General features: G+C 39.7%; 1 protein-coding gene across 1 annotated transcript in view; it reads right to left on the bottom strand.

Annotated features, from left to right (window-relative positions):
- Nucleotides 1-15,894, bottom strand: part of PRDM5 (PR/SET domain 5) — a gene marked incomplete at its 3' end in the record, with an annotated part of 289,496 nt that extends 273,602 nt beyond the window's left edge. The window contains exon 1 of the mRNA XM_079919945.1: nt 15,619-15,894. The remainder of the gene's footprint in view (nt 1-15,618) is intronic.
- Between the last annotated feature and the right edge of the window lie 2,989 nt (nt 15,895-18,883).

The following is an 18,883-nucleotide window of genomic DNA, read 5'->3' as shown; positions in this document are numbered from 1 at the left end:
CTCTTTCCCTTCCCCAGAGGTCAGGGGGTGGGATTTAAAGTTCCAACCCTCTAATCACATGGTTGGTTCTCTTGGCAAATCATCCCCCATCCTTAGGTGCTTTCCAAAAGTCACATCATTCATGTAACAAAAGACAATTTTATCACTCTCAACACTTGGGAAATTCCACAGGTTTCTAGAGCTGTGAGCCAACAACTGTGGATGAAGAACAGATATATATATGAGAAGTATATTTTGGTTATCTGAATGACCAAATATATATTTCTTATAAATCACAATATCACAATTAGTCTCCTATTGGTAGACATTGGGCTATTTCTGGTCTTTTGTTATTAAGCAATAAAGCCATGAATTCCCTTGAATATTCCACACGTGTGCCAGTCGAACTAGAGGTGGATATGGCTTCAGGAATCACTGGATCTGGGGCCAAAAAAAAAATAAAAAAAATGATGGCAGAGCCTGCTTCTCTGTCCAGCCCCAGCTCTCCTTGTTTGGCTCTAGTCTCTAGCTGGCTCTTCCCACATTGCCTGGTGTGGGCTCTGAGAGAGAAGTGAGCAAGAGACAGAAAACTCCCTGCACTGTGGAGCTCACATTCTAAAGACAATAGCACTCTACTAAAAATTAAAAGAGAAGCAAAACTGGCTTTGACAATAGAACTGTCAGCACAATCTTAAGTCTGCTACTTGCAGCTGTGTGACCTCCAGGGAGTCACTTAATGTCTCTGAGCCTCAGTATCCCGACCTAAGGATAGGGATAAAAGACTTATGTAACAAGATGACTGTGACAACTAAGTAAAATAATGAGTATATGACTGCTCTGAAGTGTAAATCATTGTACAAATATATAAGGTGTGATTACTGTGGACTTTTCTAAGAATAATACTGTCAAATTATTTTTTATGACAAATTGTGTCTATAGGAAGTACTGAATGATGCAATATTTAAATCCTTTTTATTGAAATTGCTTAATAGCATGAAGAGCTAACTGAATGTAAAATTGTGTCTTAAGTTTTATGTGATGAGGAACCTGGACACTAAAATATCCAAGATCTCTTTTATTACTTAAAATTGGAAACAAGAAAGAACATTCGGATAACACTCATAGTGGAAGTTTTTATTATCTAGGAAAGATATCTAATTTTTACCACTCCTGAAAGTGATTTCCTAATTTCTGCCTAATTTCTAAGAATTCTATTCAACTTAAGCTATAATGAATTCCTTTTGACTTAAGTATCGTTGAATCCATAAAACGTTGCTTTTTCGTTGCTTTTTGATATTCACCAAATACAATTTTCAGTGATCTCAGGCAAGTAAAGAGTGCATGGAGTTACTTATGCTATGAATCATAGAATTTTATTATTAGAAGGAACATTAGGGAAGCTCTAATCTAACCCCTCATTTTGCGTTGAGAAAGCGAAGCTCCTGAAAAAGGAAGTCACTTTCACCCACAACCGGTGAGGTTTCCACCTGGGCAGAGCCCTCAGCTCTAGGCTCCCAGTTCAGCACTGCCAGCTTAGGCCTTGTTCCAATTCAGCCCAGCCTCTCAACAGTTTATGCCCTTTTATAAGTTTCACCGCATCCCTGGGGCAGAGCCCCCGGTGATACAGGAAATGAAAACTTAACAGTTACTCTGTTAGATAACATCAGTGGGTTTTCTTTTTCCCATAGAAATGTTAATATTTCTGGGGTTGAAGTTTTTAAAAGTTTTCCTAATAGAACTTGTCCTTGTTGGTCTGAGTTGCATTGTCACCCAATGCACCCCTTCTTTTTTTTTTTTAATTTAAGCCTCTCTATTTATTTATTTTTTAAACATCTTTATTAGAGTGTAATTGCTTTACAGTGGTGTGTTACTTTCTGCTTTATAACAAAGTGAATCAGCTATATGTATACATATATCCCCATATCCCCTCCCTCTTGCATCTCCCTTCCACCCTCCCTATCCCACCCCTCTAGGTGGTCACGAGGCACCGAGCTGATCTCCCTGTGCTATGCAGATGCTTCCCACTAGCTATCTGTTTTACATTTGGTAGTGTATATATGTCCATGCCACTCTCTCACTTCGTCCCAGCTTACCCTTCCCCCTGCCCGTGTCCTCAAGTCCATCCTCTACATCTGCATCTTTATTCCAGCGCTTCCCTTCTAACAATCCAGCTCTGGCATTCAAGAGCAGAGCAATAAAACATCTCACCCTCAACTCTCCTTTTAGGTTAGATTTGTATCTTCATTTAGAAGGAAATAAAAGGATAGCTTTCGTACCATAAGCTTTTATACTTACTTTTAAAGCAGCCCATGACACTAGCTTATCACTAAGATTGTCGTTTGACCCAATACTCTTATTTGAAATCCCTCAAATCTATATATTAGAGATGGGAAAAATAAACAAAGCAAACAACGAAACCTTCCAGTTTCACTCCTGACTGTTTACAATGGTGTATGAAACTAGCGCTGGCCCGTTTCACAACTCCCGCTGATACCACTGTAGCGTGGGAGACTCAGAGGTGCCCCAAAGAGCCCCGCGCTGGCTTCATCCTGCTCTTGCTCTGCAAGGTCTGGCTTCTCTGGAAGTCCTCTGCATTATTCCACATGTGACCAAACCCCCCAGCATCCTCTCTGATAAGCCCACCCTTCTCTTGTGTTGCTTGTGGCTCGTTCTTACTTTGAAGGATGGAGGATGTAGAGTTTCTGTTCTGTACCAGCTCTGGCATTTATCAAGCCTCATTGCCTTTAGCTTTGGCAAGCAATGCTTTTAGTTTCACCCAGAAGCCTGCAAACAACTGGTACCTTGTAAGTTTCGCACAGTTGTTATTAATGATTATTGCTCCTCAGCCCCTCAGTAAGTAAGAGTGGGTCAGAACTTGTTTACCAAAAGAAAATAGACTTTGATTAGACGTGGAATGTCTTAAAGGGCAGCTAAAAGGAGAACTGATTTATAGGCCAATCTCTCATTTTAATGTTACTTTTGTTAATTGGTATATGCTATTTCTGAAGTCGTGCTCCAGGTAGTTTTAATGATCAATGTTATTGCAAGTTGGAAACGTGTAGGGGAGTAGAAATCTATCCTCCTGACCATCACATTTACCACTGAAATCTGAAATTTATATTTGCATGAAGTTTTGATTATTGAAAATACTTCTGAGAAATAATTAGGACTATCAGGTCAAAGTTTGCTAACTAATTCTGAAATTGTGCCAGTGACTGGAGGCGCCAAACAAAGGAAATATTGTAGAAAAAAGCCTTTCAGTAGCAATCAAAGAACAGGCTCTGTAACTTGCTGTGTGACCCTGGGCAACCTGCTTCATCATTCTGAGACTGCCTTGTTAACTTTAAACTTAGGATGTTTGGATTAGCTGAGAGAGCTCTTCTAGGATTAATTATCTATAGTGGTCTCTCTGTGGTTTTATGACTTGCTAGAAATTACTTGGTGTGGAGGGGTGAGATTGTTTCCACTCTGTTTCTGGGTTGTTGACAGGGTAGATTGTTCATTTCTCATCATTTGAGCCCATCTGCTTCATAACATTGCAGTTTTACAGCCCTTGTTTCAAGGCACCCACATTATCTATTTTGTAAATGTGGAGGATCACAGAATGTTTTTCATAAGTGAGGACTGAAACAGCAGGACCATTGCATAAGCTTCTTCGAACAGGCATGTGTTAAAGAAACTAATCACAAAAGCTCAAGTCATGACATTAAGCAGACCCAGAAGAGGGCCATTTACCTTTTATTTGCAAACAGACAGTTTTCGTCGGCCCTTGGTAGAGTATATGGCTTGGATAACACACTTAAATGGTAAGGTTTGCCAGCTCCCGATACATAGATTATTACTAACACACACTTTTTCTTCCATTATCAAATGAATAAATTTTCTATGGTTACTTTGTGATATAGGCAATGGGAAGTCATTGAATTTTTAGTTTCAAAATGTGTGTGCTTTCCAAGACTGTGTTATAGTTGTGTTTTTCCGGGACTCCATTCTGGTTTATAAGTAGGCAAAGGTAGTATAAGAGGAAACCTTAGTAAGACTAATATCAACAACAAAAAAAATTGAAGGCTAAGGTTTTCTTATCTGAACTCAGGTTTAGTTTCAACGCAATTTCCTCTTTTGATCCTGATGTCTGCAATGGTGTCAGCAACCTTGAGTTTATTTATGGCTCCTTGGTATAATCTAACTATGTGTGAAATCCTGGTACCAGGCTTCCCTAAATGTCTGGGTGATAAAGGTCAGACCAGAGCAGAATTATGGGGGGGAAGCAGCTACCTTTACTCTGTTCTGTTTGACCTAGCAATAAAACATCTAGCCAGAGTTGGAAGTGGGCTTCCACAAAAGATGAAAATTTAGAGGTGGATATATAGACATGTATTTTATAGATACATACATACCTAAATAGGCATTCAAATATCACATTTGAATTTGGAAAGAGATGGCTGAGGACAAAATTAGTAAAAATCAAAGGATTTCAATGCCCCCAAAGAAGCAGTTTTCAGTTGTATCTTTGAATCTGCTTTCGAGGCTAATGTCATAACCAAGGAAAGAAACGAAACAACATAGAGTTAGTTTCCACATTCTTAAGTTTCTGGCATTTAGATTCTATACCTAGTAGAAAACTCAACTGACTCTCTTAAAATTTTGACTTAATATTTGTAAAATTTTCTTAAATAATAGTCTTTACCTAAACTTGAAGATCAAATATTAAGTACAGTTGAAATAATACCTTTAAAGCTTGTTTTGTTTGGTAGCATCTTTCTTTTATCAATTGAAAATGATGAGAAGATACTTGTTGGGTTTTTGAATCCCATTTGTTCTGCTAAAACAACATTGTAGCCAAAAGACCCTAATGAAAGTTTCCCTGTGACAAGCCTAAACAATGAGCCAATAGGAATGAAAAACCAAAATACTGAGAAAATGACATAAAAGCCCAGCTTTCTGCTCTCCCCGTAAGGATTTTAATTACAGAGAAATCAACACCTGTGAGAGACCTTCAAGATGGCAGAGGAGTAAGAAGTGGAGGTCATCTTCCTCCCCACGAATATATCAGAAATACACATACATGAGGAACAGCTCCTACAGAACACCTACTGAATACTGGCAGAAGACTTCAGACTTCCCAAAAGGCTTTTTTTCTTTTGCCCTACTCTCCACATACCTGGGTAGGGCAAAAGAGAAGAGAAAAAACAAAACAAAAGAATAGGGACAGGACCTGCACCTCTGGGAGGGAGCTGTGAAGGAGGAAAAGTTTCCACACACTAGGAAGCCCCTTCACTGGCAGAGAACGGGGTGGGCTGGGGGGAATCTTCGGAGCTGCAGAGGAGAGCGCAGCAACAGGGGTGCAGAGGGCAAAGCGGAGAGATTCCCGCACAGAAGATGGGTGCCAACCAGCACTCACCAGCCCGAGAGGCTTGTCTGCTCACCCGCCGGGGCGGGCGGGGGCTGGGAGCTGAGGCTCGGGCTTCGGAGGTCAGACCCCAGGGAGAGGACTGGGGTTGGCTGCGTGAACACAGCCTGAATGGGGCTAGTGCGCCACAGCTAGCCTGGAGGCAGTCTGGGGAAAAGTCTGGACCTGCCTGGACCCTGTCTCCACCTGCGCATGGAGAGGGGATTCAGAGCACTGCCTAAATGAGCTCTAGAGTCCAGCGTGAGCCGTGGCTATCAGCAGGGACACAACAGAAGGGCATGAGATGCTAAGGCTGCTGCCGCCACCACCAAGAAGACTGTGTGCGAGCACAGGTCACTCTCCACACTTCCCCTCCTGGGAGGCTGTGCAGCCCGCCACTGCCAGGGTCCCGTGATCCAGGGACAACTTCCCCGGGAGAACACATAGTGCGCCTCAGGCGGTTGCAACTTCACACTGGCCTCTGCCGCTGCACGCTGGCCCGGCATCCGTACCCCTCCCTCCCCCGGCCTGAGTGAGCCAGAGCCCCCTAATCAGCTGCTCCTTTAACCCTGTCCTGTCTGGGCAGGGAACAGATGCCCTCCGGCGACATACATGCAGAGGCGGGGCCAAATCCAAAGCTGAACCCCAAGAGCTATGCGAACAAAGAAGAGAAAGGGAAATCTCTCCCAGCAGCCTCAGGAGCAGCGGATTAAATCTTCACAATCGACTTGATGTACCCTGCACCTGTGAAATACCTGAATAGACAACAAATCATCCCAAAATTGAGGCGGTGGACTTTGGGACCAACTGTAGACTTGGGGTTTGTTTTCTGCATCTACTTTGTTTCTGTTTTTATGTTTATCGTAGTTTAGTATTTAGAGTTTATCATTGGTAGATTTGTTTACTGATTTGGTTGCTCGCTTCCTTTTTTTTTCTTTTATATATATATATTTTTCCTTTTTTATTTTGTGAGTGTGTGTATGTATGTTTCTTTGTGTGATTTTGTCTGTATAGCTTTGCTTTTACTATTTGTGCTAGAGTTCTCTCTGTCCCTTTTTATCTGTTTTTGATTTTTAGTATACTTTTTAGCACTTGTTATCATTGGTGGATTTGTTTTTTGGTTTGGTTGTACTCTTTTTTCTTTCTTTTTTTCTTTTTTTGCAGTATGCGGGACTCTCACTGTTGTGACCTCTCCCGTTGCGGAGCACAGGCTCTGGACGCGCAGGCTCAGCAGTCATGGCTCACAGATCCAGCCACTCCGCGGCATGTGGGATCTTCCCGGACTGGGGCACGAACCTGTGTCCCCTGCATTGGCAGGTGGACTCTCAACCACTGCGCCACCAGGGAAGCCCTTTCTTCTCTTTTTTTTAATTACTTTTTAATTTTTTTAAAAAATTATTTTAATAACTTTCTTTTCTTTCTTTCTTTTTTTCTCCCTTTTCTCCTGAACTGTGTGACTGAAAGGATCTTGGTGCTCTGGCAGGGTGTCAGGCCTATGTCTCTGAGGTGGGAGAGCCGAGTTCAGGCCACTGGTCCACCAGAGACCTCCCAGCTCCACGTAATACCAAACAGCGAAAGCTCTCCCAGAGATCTCCATCTCAATGCTAAGACCCAACACCACTCAATGACCAGCAAGCTACAGTGCTGAACATCCTATGCCAAACAACTAGCAAGACAGGAACACAACCCCACTCATTAGGAGAGAGGCTGCCTAAAATCATAATAAGGCCACAGACACCCCAAAACACACCATTAGACGTGGTCCTGCCCACCAGAAAGACAAGATCCAGCCTCATCCACCAGAAAGCAGGCACCAGTCCCCTCCACCAGGAAGCCTACACAATGCACTGAACCAACCTTAGTCACTGGGGGCAGACACCAAAAACAATGGGAACTACAAACCTGCAGCTTGTGAAAAGGAGACCCCAAACACAATAAGTTAAGCAAAATGAGAAGACAGAGAAACACACAGCAGATGAAGGAGCAAGGTAAAAATCCACCAGACCAAACAAATGAAGAGGAAATAGGCAGTCTACCTGAAAAAGAATTCAGAGTAATGATAGTAAAGATGATCCAAAATCTTGGAAATAGAATGGAGAAAATACAAGAAACGTTTAACAAGGACCTAGAAGAACTAAAGAGCAAATAAACAATGAAGAACAACACAATAAATGATATTAAAAGTTCTCTAGGAGGAATCAATAGCAGAATAACTGAGGCAGAAGAACGGATAAGTGACCTGGCAGATAAAATAGTGGAAATAACTACTGCAGAGCAGAATAAAGAAAAAAGAATGAAAAGAATTGAGGACAGTCTCAGAGACCTCTGGGACAAAGTTAAATGCACCAATATTTGAATTATAGGGGTCCCAGAAGAAGAAGAGAATAAGAAACGGACTGAGAAAATATTGGAAGAGAGTATAGTTGAAAACTTCCCTAATATGAGAAAGGAAACAGTCAATCAAGTCCAGGAAGTACAGAGAGTCCCATACAGGATAAATCCAAGGAGAAACATGCCAAGACTTATCTTAATCAAACTATCAAAAATTAAATACAAAGAAAAAATATTAAAAGCAGTAAGGGGAAAACAACAAATAACATACAAGGGAATCCCCATAAGGTTAACGGCTGATCTTTCAGCAGAAACTCTGCAAGCCAGAAGGGAGTTGCAGGACATATTTAAAGTGATGAAAGGGAAAAACCTACAACCAAACCTACAACTTCTACCCAGCAAGGGTCTCATTCAGATTCAACAGAGAAATTAAAACCTTTACAGACAAGCAAAAGCTAAGAGAATTCAGCACCACCAAACAAGCTTTACAACAAATGCTAAAGGAACTTCTCTAGGCAGGAAACACAAGAGAAGGAAAAGACCTACAATAACAAACCCAAAACAATAAAGAAAATGGGAATAGGAATATACATATCGATAACTAGCTTACATATAAATGGATTAAATGCTCCAACCAAAAGACATAGACTGTCTGAATGAACACAAAATCGAGACCATATATATGCTGTCTATAAGAGAGCCACTTCAGACCTAGGAACATACACAGACTGAAAGTGAGGGGATGGAAAAAGATATTCCATGCAAATGGATATCAAAAGAAAGCTGGAGTAGAAATTCTCATATCAGACAAAATAGACTTTAAAATAAAGGCTATTACAAGAGACAAAGAAGAACAATACATAATGATCAAGGTATCAATCCAAGAAGAAGATATAACAATTTTAAATATTTATGCACCCAACATAGGAGCACCTCAATACATAAGGCAAATGCTAACAGCCATAAAAGGCTAAATCGACAGTGACACAGTAACAGTAGGGGACGTTAACACCCCACTTTCACCAATGGACAGATCAACAAAAATGAAAATAAATAACGAAACACAAGCTTTAAATGATACATTAAACAAGATGGACTTAATTGATATTTATAGGACATTCCATCCAAAAGCAACAGAATACACTTTGTTCTGAAGTGCTCATGGAAGATTCTCTGGGATAGATCATATCTTGGGTCACAAATCAAGCCTTGGTAAATTTAAGAAAATTGAAATAGTATCAAGTATCTTTTCCCACCACAATGCTATGAGACTAGATATCAACTACAGGAAAAATTCTGTAAAAAATACAAACACATGGAGGCTAAACAATACACTACTAAATAACCAAGAGATCAGTGAAGAAATCAAAGAGGAAATCAAAAAAATACCTAGAAACAAATGATAACGAAATCACGACAACCCAAAACCTATGGGATGCAGCAAAAGCAGTTCTAAGAGGGAAGTTTATAGCAATATAATCCTACCTCAAGAAACAAGAAACATCTCAAATGAACAACCTAACCTTACACCTAAAGCAATTAGAGAAAGAAGAACAAAAAAACACCAAGTTAGCAGAAGGAAAGAAATCATAAAGATCAGATCAGAAATAAATGAAAAAGAAATGGAAGAGACAATAGCAAAGATCAATAAAACTGGTCTTTGAGAAGATAAACAAAATTGATAAACCATTAGCCAGACTCATCAAGAGAAAAAGGGAGAACACTCAAATCAATAGAATTAGAGATGAAAAAGGAGAAGTAACAACTGACACTGCAGAAATACAAACGATCATGAGAGATTACTACAAGCAACTATATGCCAATAAAATGGACAAGAAGAAATGGCAAATTCTTAGAAAAGCACAACCTTCCAAGACTGAGCCAGGAAGAAATAGAAAATATAAACAGACCAATCACAAGCACTGAAATTGAGACTGTGATTAAAAATCTTCCAACAAACAAAAGTCCAGGACCAGATGGCTTCACATGCCAATTCTATCTAACATTTAGAGAAGAGCTAACACCTATCCTTCTCAAAGTCTTCCAAAATACAGCAGAGGGAGGAACACCTCCCAAACTCATTCTACGAGGCCACCATCACTCTGATACCAAAACCGACAAGGATGTCACAAAGAAAGAAAACTACAGGCCAATATCACTGATGAATATAGATGCAAAAATCCTCAACAAAATACTAGCAAACAGAATCCAACAGCACATTAAAAGGATCATACATGATGATGAAGTTGGGTTTATCCCAGGAATGCAAGTATTCTTCAATATACACAAAACAATCAATGTGATATACCGTATTAACAAATGGAAGGAGAAAAACCATATGGTCATCTCAATAGATGCAGAGAAAGCTTTCAACAAAATTCAACACCCATTTATGATAAAACTCTCCAGAGAGCAGGCATAGAGGGAACCTACCTCAACATAATAAAGCCCATATATGACAAACCCACAGCCAACATCATTCTCAATGGTGAAAAACTGAAAGCACTTCCACTAAGATCAGGAACAAGACAAGGTTGTCCACTCTCACCACTATCATTCAACATAGTTTTGGAAGTTTTAGCGACAGCAATCAGAGAAGAAAAAGAAATAAAAGGAATCCAAATCGGAAAAGAAGAAGTAAAGCTGTCACTGTTTTCAGATTACATGATACTATACATAGAGAATCCTAGAGATGCTACCAGAAATCTACTAGAGCTAATCAATGCATTTGGTAAAGTAGCAGCATACAAAATTAATGCACAGGAATCTCTTTTATTCCTATACACTAATGATGAAAAATCTAAAAGAGAAATTAAGGAAACACTCCCATTTACCATTGCAACAAAAAGAATAAAATACCTAGGAATAAACCTACCTAAGGAGACAAAAGATCTGTTTGCAGAAAACTATAAGACACTGATGAAAGAAATTAAAGATGTTTCAAATGGATGGAGAGATATACCATGTTCTTGGATTGGAAGAATGAACACTGTGAAAATGACTCTACTACCCAAAGCAATCTACAGATTCAGTGCAATCCCTATCAAAATACCAATGGCCTTTTTCACAGAACTAGAACAAAAAATTTCACAATTTGTGTGGAAACACAAAAGACCCCGAATAGCCAAAGCAGTGTTGAGAAAGAAAAACGGAGCTGGAGGCATCAGGCTCCTGGACTTTGACTATACTACAAAGCTACAGTAATCAAGACAGTATGGTACTGGCACAAAAACAGAAATATTGATCCTTGGAACAGGGTAGAAAGTCCAGAGATAAACCCACACACATATGGTCACCTTATCTTTGATAAAGGAGGCAAGAATATACAGTGGAGAAAAGAGAACCTCTTCAGTAAGTGGTGCTGGGAAAACTGGACAGTTACATGTAAAATAATGAAATGAGAACACTCCCTAACACCATACACAAAAATAAACTCAAAATGGATTAAAGACCTAAATGTAAGGCCAGACACTATAAAACTTTTAGAGGAAAACATAGGCAGAATGATCTATGACATAAATCACAACAAGTTCCTTTTTGACCCACCTCCTAGAGAAATCAAAATAAAAACAAAAATAAACAAATGGGACCTAATGAAACTTAAAAGCTTTTGCACAGCAAAGGAAAACATAAATAAGATGAAATTACAACCTTCAGAATGGGAGAAAATATTTGCAAATGAAGCAACTGACAAAGGATTAATCTCCAAAATTTACAAGCAGCTCATGCAACTCTATGTCAAAAAAACAAAGAACCCAATCTAAAAATGGGCAGAAGACTGAAATAGACATTTCTCCAAAGAAGATATACAGATTGCCAACAAACACATGAAAGGATGCTCAACATCACTAATCATTAGAGAAATGCAAATCAAAACTACAATGAAGTATCACCTCACACCAGTCAGAAAGGCCATCAGCAAAAAATCTACAAACAGTAAATACTGGAGAGAGTGTGGAGAAAAGGGAACCCTCTTGCACTGTGGGTGGGAATGTGAATTGATATAGCCACTATGGAGAACAGTATGGAGGTTCCTTAAAAAACTACAAATAGAACTACCATACGACCCAGCAATCCCACTACTGGGCATGTTCCCTGAGAAAACCATAATTCAAAAAGAGTGAAGTACCACAGTGTTCATTGCAGCATTATTTACAATAGCCAGGACATGGAAGCAACCTAAGTGTCCATCGACAGATGAATGGATAAAGAGGATGTGGCACATATATACAATGGAATATTACTCAGCCATAAAAAGAAACGAAACTGAGTTATTTGTAGTGAGGTGGATGGACCTAGACTCTGTCATACAGAGCGAAGTAAGTCAGAAAGAGAAAGCCAAATACCATACACTGACACATATATAGGGAATCTAAAAAAGAAAAACAAAATGGTTCTGAAGAACCTAGGGGCAAGACAGGAATAAAGATGCAGACATAGAGAATGGACTTGAGGACATGGGGAATGGGAAGGGTAAGCTGGGACAAAGTGAGCGAGTGGCATGGACATATATACGCTACCAAAAGTAAAATAGATAGCTAGTGGGAAGCAGCCACAAGGCACAGGGAGATCAGCTCGGTGCTCTGTGACCACCTAGAGGGGTGGGATAGGGAGGGTGGGAGGGAAACGAAAGAGGGAGGAGATATGGGGATATATGTATACATATAGCTGATTCACTTTGTTATAAAGCAGAAACTAACACACCATTGTAAAACAATTATACTCCAACAAAGATGTTAAAAAACAAAAAAAGAAAGATTAGGTCATGAGCCCACGTGACTGGGATTAGTGTCCTTATAAAAGAGGCCTCAGAAAGTTAGCTCATTCCATGTGCGGACTCAGCAAGAAGTTGGCAGTCTGCAAGCCTTAAGAGGGCTCCAGAACTTAAGAGCCTCCAGAATTGTGAGAAGTCAATTTAAGTGTTTATAAGCTACCAAGTATGATATTTTGTTATAGCAGCCCAGACAGACTAATGTTACTGAAACTGGGGTCCGGCTGCTCGCTGCTCAAAAGCCAATAAAGAGGCAAAGTTGGTGGAAAGGAAAGCTGCTGTAGTTCAGATGTCGGCAAGAGCTTTTATCGATGGAGGGAGGGGGCTATATACAGAAACAGCACAGTCAGCTCTGTCAGTTGTCAGAATTGTGGCAGCTTATGTCATGGCTACAGTCTGGTCATCACGCAATTAACTGCTTCCACCTGGTGAGGGGTTTCAGTATCTATAAGACAGCTCACAGGATGTGGCTTGGAATATATCTATAGCCCTTGAAGAGGAACTAAAGGTCCTTGACTATGCTTAATGTCTAAAGTATTATTATTTAGTCTTGTTGGACTGTTTTCCTTTGTTTCTGCATTTTCTCACTTCTCTGATTAAACTTCTTCTTTAGCTAAAGTTTTTCCACAGAGAAAAGGCAGGCTGAGGATGTACGGGGCAAGGACCACAGGATCCTGTTCCATTTCATAAACTAGGCAGAGGAACTTGGTTTTAGTTTCCATTTTTATTTCAATTTTTCCCAGCTCTTTGAGGGAATGGGACGATGACCGCTCTGGCTAGTTTCTGCTGAAATGGGGGGTAATGCTGCCTAATTTGGGGAATGCACACAGAGTTGGAACAAATCTCAAGTTCCAAGCTTAGTATCAATATTTTCTATTCTGAAAACATTACCTCTCTCTTCGATTACTTTGTCATAGTACCTAGACGAACATTTGAAAATGAGTTGACCTATTACAATGAGAATAATAATCAAAATTCATCTTTGTATTGTTCTCTGAATTTTTTTTTCTTAGTGGTTAAAGCAGGTGTAAAATGTATACTTAACAGGCCACAAACAGCATGTTTTCGTTAGCCTAAAGTTCAAATTAAATCATGTATAAGCCAGAATGACTTCCCCATAGCTCAATATGTGAAAATTTCGTCCATCATTTTCCCCTTTTAATTGTAAATCTTTTCATAGAAAGCACTGATAATTAATATATTTTTCCAGCATTGCCAGAGTGGCTCAGCTTCCACTCAGTGGCTCCATTCATGTCCGTCAGTACTAGGCCTACTTATTTGTTTATATGTTTGCCTAGTCATCTATTTTTGGGGGAAATTAATCAGACATAACATACAAGTATAAAGAGGTATGCTGATGGGGAAACATTTTATAGGCTATACATTTTATCAGTTATACCCAATTGTCACACAGACTTTGTACCTGTGCTTCAAGCAGTAAACTTAAAGCCAGAAGTGATACACACCATAAGTAGTTATATTCAGTATAAATTGTCAGTAGACAATCTCTTCATCTTGAACATTGGAGTCAAAAGTATGGTTAGAAGTAAAACAATAGGTTTCCATTAGAGTTTTTAAAATTTCTTAATAATATTTTTCTCTGAGATGCCTCAAGGGCCCTCTGGAAAACTCAGTTAGCTAGAGAAAGAAACTTACAATCTGTTAACAAAAGCAGCTCAGTATTCCAGGAAAACTTTGTTTTCTTTCCATAGAGAGAAAACCAAATTCAATCTTGCATCAGTTTACTGCTAGTGACAAAATTCATTTACCTAATTAAATTCAATCTAATCTTAATCCTGACAACATACAAAATTCTTTTCTCAAAGTTCCTTTTTCACATTTTATTGCTTTCTGGATCCATATTAACTTGTCCCTTATTTTCTCCACACATAAGTAACCAGACCTAGGACAAAATTATTCTCCTTCTTTTCCCCCTCAACAAAAATGTCTCCAGTCTTTATATCTTCTCTCGCCGGCAAAACATGTCCTGTTTGCTTTACATACAGAAATGCTTCCCTTATCATTTTTATGTATTAAAAATTTTAATCCTTGAAAACCTTAACAAAACCAAGAAACAAGTAGTTGAACTGTCATACCAGCATTTTTTGATTGGCAAACTTAAGAACATATTTTATAACCTTTAAAAACGTACATTTTTCTCATAGCACAATATCTCTTTTTAATGTGATACAAGATACATGTTTAATAAACCCAAACCCTCTTTCTTCTTCTTCTTTTTTTTTTTTCTGGCTTGAAGTTCTACTAATTAACCCAAGGTTGAAGTCTGAGGGTCTCAGGCAAAGTGGGTTGTATTTATATTTCAAGGACATGATGAGAGTTAACTTTAAGCTTTCTCCTAGGAATATTTTTATTCTCTCAGAGTCAGAATTCTGCAAAAAGTATTTTTATCAAGCCGGCTTTCTATAACTGCATATGCAAAAAGAACCAGTTTGGGAGTTTCAGAAGAGTTTCATTTTAACCAATTTTCTCTGGAGTTGGAAGGATAATGTTGGTGACCACACAGTGCTTAAACAAATTATCTTTCTTTTTCTTTAGTCATAATTTCATAGCTAAAATCTTTCTCATGAACAGAACCTGAATTTCTCATTTTACAAAATCCAACAAGAATACCAACCACAAAAACGGAATACACATCGACACACCAGAAGACAGAACCGTCACAAATCCTCTAAGACAGTGGAACCCAACCTTTTTGGCACCAGGGACTAGTTTCCTGGAAGACAATTTTTCCGCGGGCGGGGCGGGGGTGGGCAGGAGAGGGGGGTGTGGGTAAGGTTCAGGCAGAAACGCGAGTGACAGGGAGCGGCGGATGAAGCTTCGCTCACTTGCCCTACACTCACCTCTTGCCGTGCAGCCCGGTTCCTAACAGGCTGCGGCCCGGTACTGGTCTGTGGCCCGGGGCTTGGGGACCCCTGCTCTAAGAGGAGTCCCAAACAAACACCTCCCCAACACAAATGGCCTTCAAGGTCAGACACACGTCAGAACCAATTGGCAAAACGCCCAAATAGCAGTTCAGTGCTCACAAATGGCCCTCAACATCAGACAGTCAGAACCAATTGGCAAAATGCCCAAATGACACTCAGGGCTCAAAAGTGAAGTTTGCCCGGGTGCACACCGGTGGACTTACTCGGTCTTGGAGCTCATCAGCTGGTCCAGATGCACGTTTCCGTTCCACCAAGGAAAAGTGTAAGTTGGCAACCAGTGCCGAGCAAGGGAGAAACAGGGAGAATCCCGGAAACAAATGGTTTCAGCAGCTCCTACGAATGTCCCCCAAAATCTCCCTCTCGGGGCCAGCTAGCCACGAGCAGCGGACTCCTCGCGGCCATCCAGTCCAGGCGTGTCGTCATGGCTGCGGCTCTCCTCGGGAAATCCCCGGGGAGCCAGATGTCACGAGAGCGCTACAGCCCCACGTTGGACTCAAAAGCTGTTCCTCAAAGTGGGGTCCGGCTGCTCGCTGCTCAAAAGCCAATAAAGAGGCAAAGTTGGTGGAAAGGAAAGCTGCTGTAGTTCAGATGTCGGCAAGAGCTTTTATCGATGGAGGGAGGGGGCTACATACAGAAACAGCACAGTCAGCTCTCACAGTCATCAGAATCGTGGCAGCTTATGTCATGGCTGCAGTCTGGTCATCATGTAGTTAACTGCTTCCACCTGGTGAGGGGTTTCAGTATCTATGCGACTGCTCACAGGATGTGGCTCGGAATATTATCTATAGCCCTTGAAGAGGAACTAAAGGTCCTTGACTTTGCTTAATGACTAAAGTATTATTATTTAGTCTTGTTGGACTGTTTTCCTTTGTTTCTGCATTTTCTCACTTCTCTGATTAAACTTCTTCTTTAGCTAAAGTTTTTCCACAGACAAAAGGCAGGCTGAGGACATGAGGGGCAGGGACCATAGGGTTCTGTTCTGTTTCACTGAGACAGAAACCAAGATCTGGGTGAGAGCTGTGTTTATTGCTACTGGGGTGTCACTGCTTCTACACTCTCTCATTGACAGAGCATAGAAATACATGTGTGTATACTAATCCGTGTATATACACGTATTGATAAACTTTTCTATACTAACCATCTGTATTTATATTATTCTAAACATGAGTTTATACTGGCATCTCCAACTCTATTTCATCACCATCACATGGATCATTGTAGCCTCCTCTCCTTGTTTATCAGTAATCTCCCATTCCAACGGTGAAAAACCGGCTTCCCCCATCTGCCATGCATTTACCCAATTGTACAATTCCAGTATATACTTATAGCAGTACCAGAATTGTTAATGCTTACCCCCATGGGAAACAACTTTGTCAACTGGACTATAGTGCTCATGTAAGTTTCTTTTGCTCTTAGTTTTACAAATTCCATTTCATTTCCAAATTTACTTAGGTCAGCAATTCCCTCCTCTCCCGCCCGCCCTCAGCAAAACCATCCCCTTCAGTGGTGTGGTTTCACATGCATTTGTAATACAATTAGATCCTCTGGCCAAAATCTGTATTCCCTTTTGGGATCCCCTGGCCTCCTAGATGATTTCTTAAAATTTGCATACATTAAACTGTACAGTTAGAAAATAAAAAAGTGAAAATATTTAAGCTAAGTGATCAATCAACTCATGCAATTAAATGCAAAGAAAGCAGAAGGAGGAAAGCAATAGAGATAACATTAGAAATTAACAAAACATAAAACAAACAATTTAAAAGAGTAATAAAACCAAAAGCTGCTTTTTTTGAGAAAAAGAAAACAATTGACAAGCTCTTGGGAAGATTTAAGAAAATAAGACAAATAATTTAAAAATAATAAAGGAAATAAAATTAAAAGTATGTAAAATATTTAAAGAACATAATACTATGAATAAATTTGGAGCAGTGCATTTGAAAATTTAAGTAAAATGACAAGTTTTAAAGAAAATATAAATTTTTGATTTAAGATAAAATAGAAAACTTGAGAGAATACTATCAGTAAATAAATAGAATAGTCACAACGCTCCAAAGGATAATAGAACCAGATGGTTCCCAGGTGTGTTTTATCAAGTAGTCAAGAAACCAGTAACTCCTAATAGTATACAAATTGTTCCTGAGGATAGAGAGAGAAGGAAAGCTTTCCAATCAATTTTGTGAAGCAAAGAAAACCTTTATAAGAAAACCAGACAAAGGCAGTCTGAGAAAGAAAAATTAGAAGACATTCTCATTCTGGGACATGAAAGCATATTTTATGTCTTATGGTTATAGTCTATATATGGTTTTGTAAATATTTTTTTTATATTTTATGGTTATAGTCTATATATGGTTTTGTAAATAACTTTATATTCTCTGTGTATTTATATAAAATATACATAATTTTTGTAAACACATGTAAAATCAGGCCTTGTACAACAAACCAGATGTTGGCATTAACTTTGATTTTATCTGTATTTTATCTTACCCAAAATGCAATAATCATTTTTATTATATAGTCTTTAAAAGTACTTTCCAATTCTTAGTTCAGTCCTCTATAGATCCCTTGAGAGTAGTTTCATTTTACTTTTTTATGGTTACTTCATTTAACCTGAATTTGTAATGAGCATGAAATGGGAATTTTAAAGGTATTTGCTCAAGCTCTTGTCAGAGAAGAGTGTCATGACGTTTAACCCCGAGGGGATCCAGATACTGAACCAGTCTCTGCCCCCGTTCTTGCCTGCCATTCAGCCCCCTACCTGAACGCTCCAAAGAGCTGCCTGCAAAGGAGAAAGCCTCAGGGTGGCTTGAAGATGTGTGTCGTTTCCATCTCCGACAGAATTGTTTGGGAGCGCCGGGTGACTAGATAAGAGACTTTCCTGCCTCACTCTTCTCACCCCTCCCGGGAAACTGATTACGATCCAAGACACGTGTAGGCTGAAGCTTTGATTGAAAGGACTTGGTTCCTGGCTCTCATGGTATTAAGTGGCTGGGGTGGGGTAGAGGTTTATGAGGGTGATCATAAAAGAGAAGCCAGGGAATGACCTGCTTTTAACCCAACTTCTGTGTCACATGGACTCAGGGACAAATTCTACGTAGAATCTCAGCTTTCCTTGCCAATGTCAACTTGAGTAGTGTGGATCAGAAACACAGATCCTCCCAAGAGTGTTAAACATAAATGGGAATATAACAATCACGTCACCTGGGCTTTGGAAACATTTCCTTTGAACTTACATTTGAATATATTTGCCTGATTGTGGGTATCATGTGTGCATGAACCCCTAAGCAGTATTCCACATGGTGGGTGAGCACTCCCACAGAGATACTGACAAGGCTGAAGATGAAGACAAGGTCTGGAAGTAGTTTACTTGTGCTAAAAAAATGTATTCTGATACTTGTTCAGATAGTAAGGTGGACTGTATTCAGGACTGTTGCAATAGGTGTAGGGACTACTGCAATGGGGTTTTGCAGC

This window comes from Stenella coeruleoalba (assembly GCF_951394435.1).
Source record: "Stenella coeruleoalba genome assembly, chromosome: 4".
Classification (NCBI taxonomy): domain Eukaryota; kingdom Metazoa; phylum Chordata; class Mammalia; order Artiodactyla; family Delphinidae; genus Stenella; species Stenella coeruleoalba.
The sequence above is the reverse complement of the archived record's forward strand: the minus strand, read 5'-3'. Positions and strand labels throughout refer to the sequence as shown.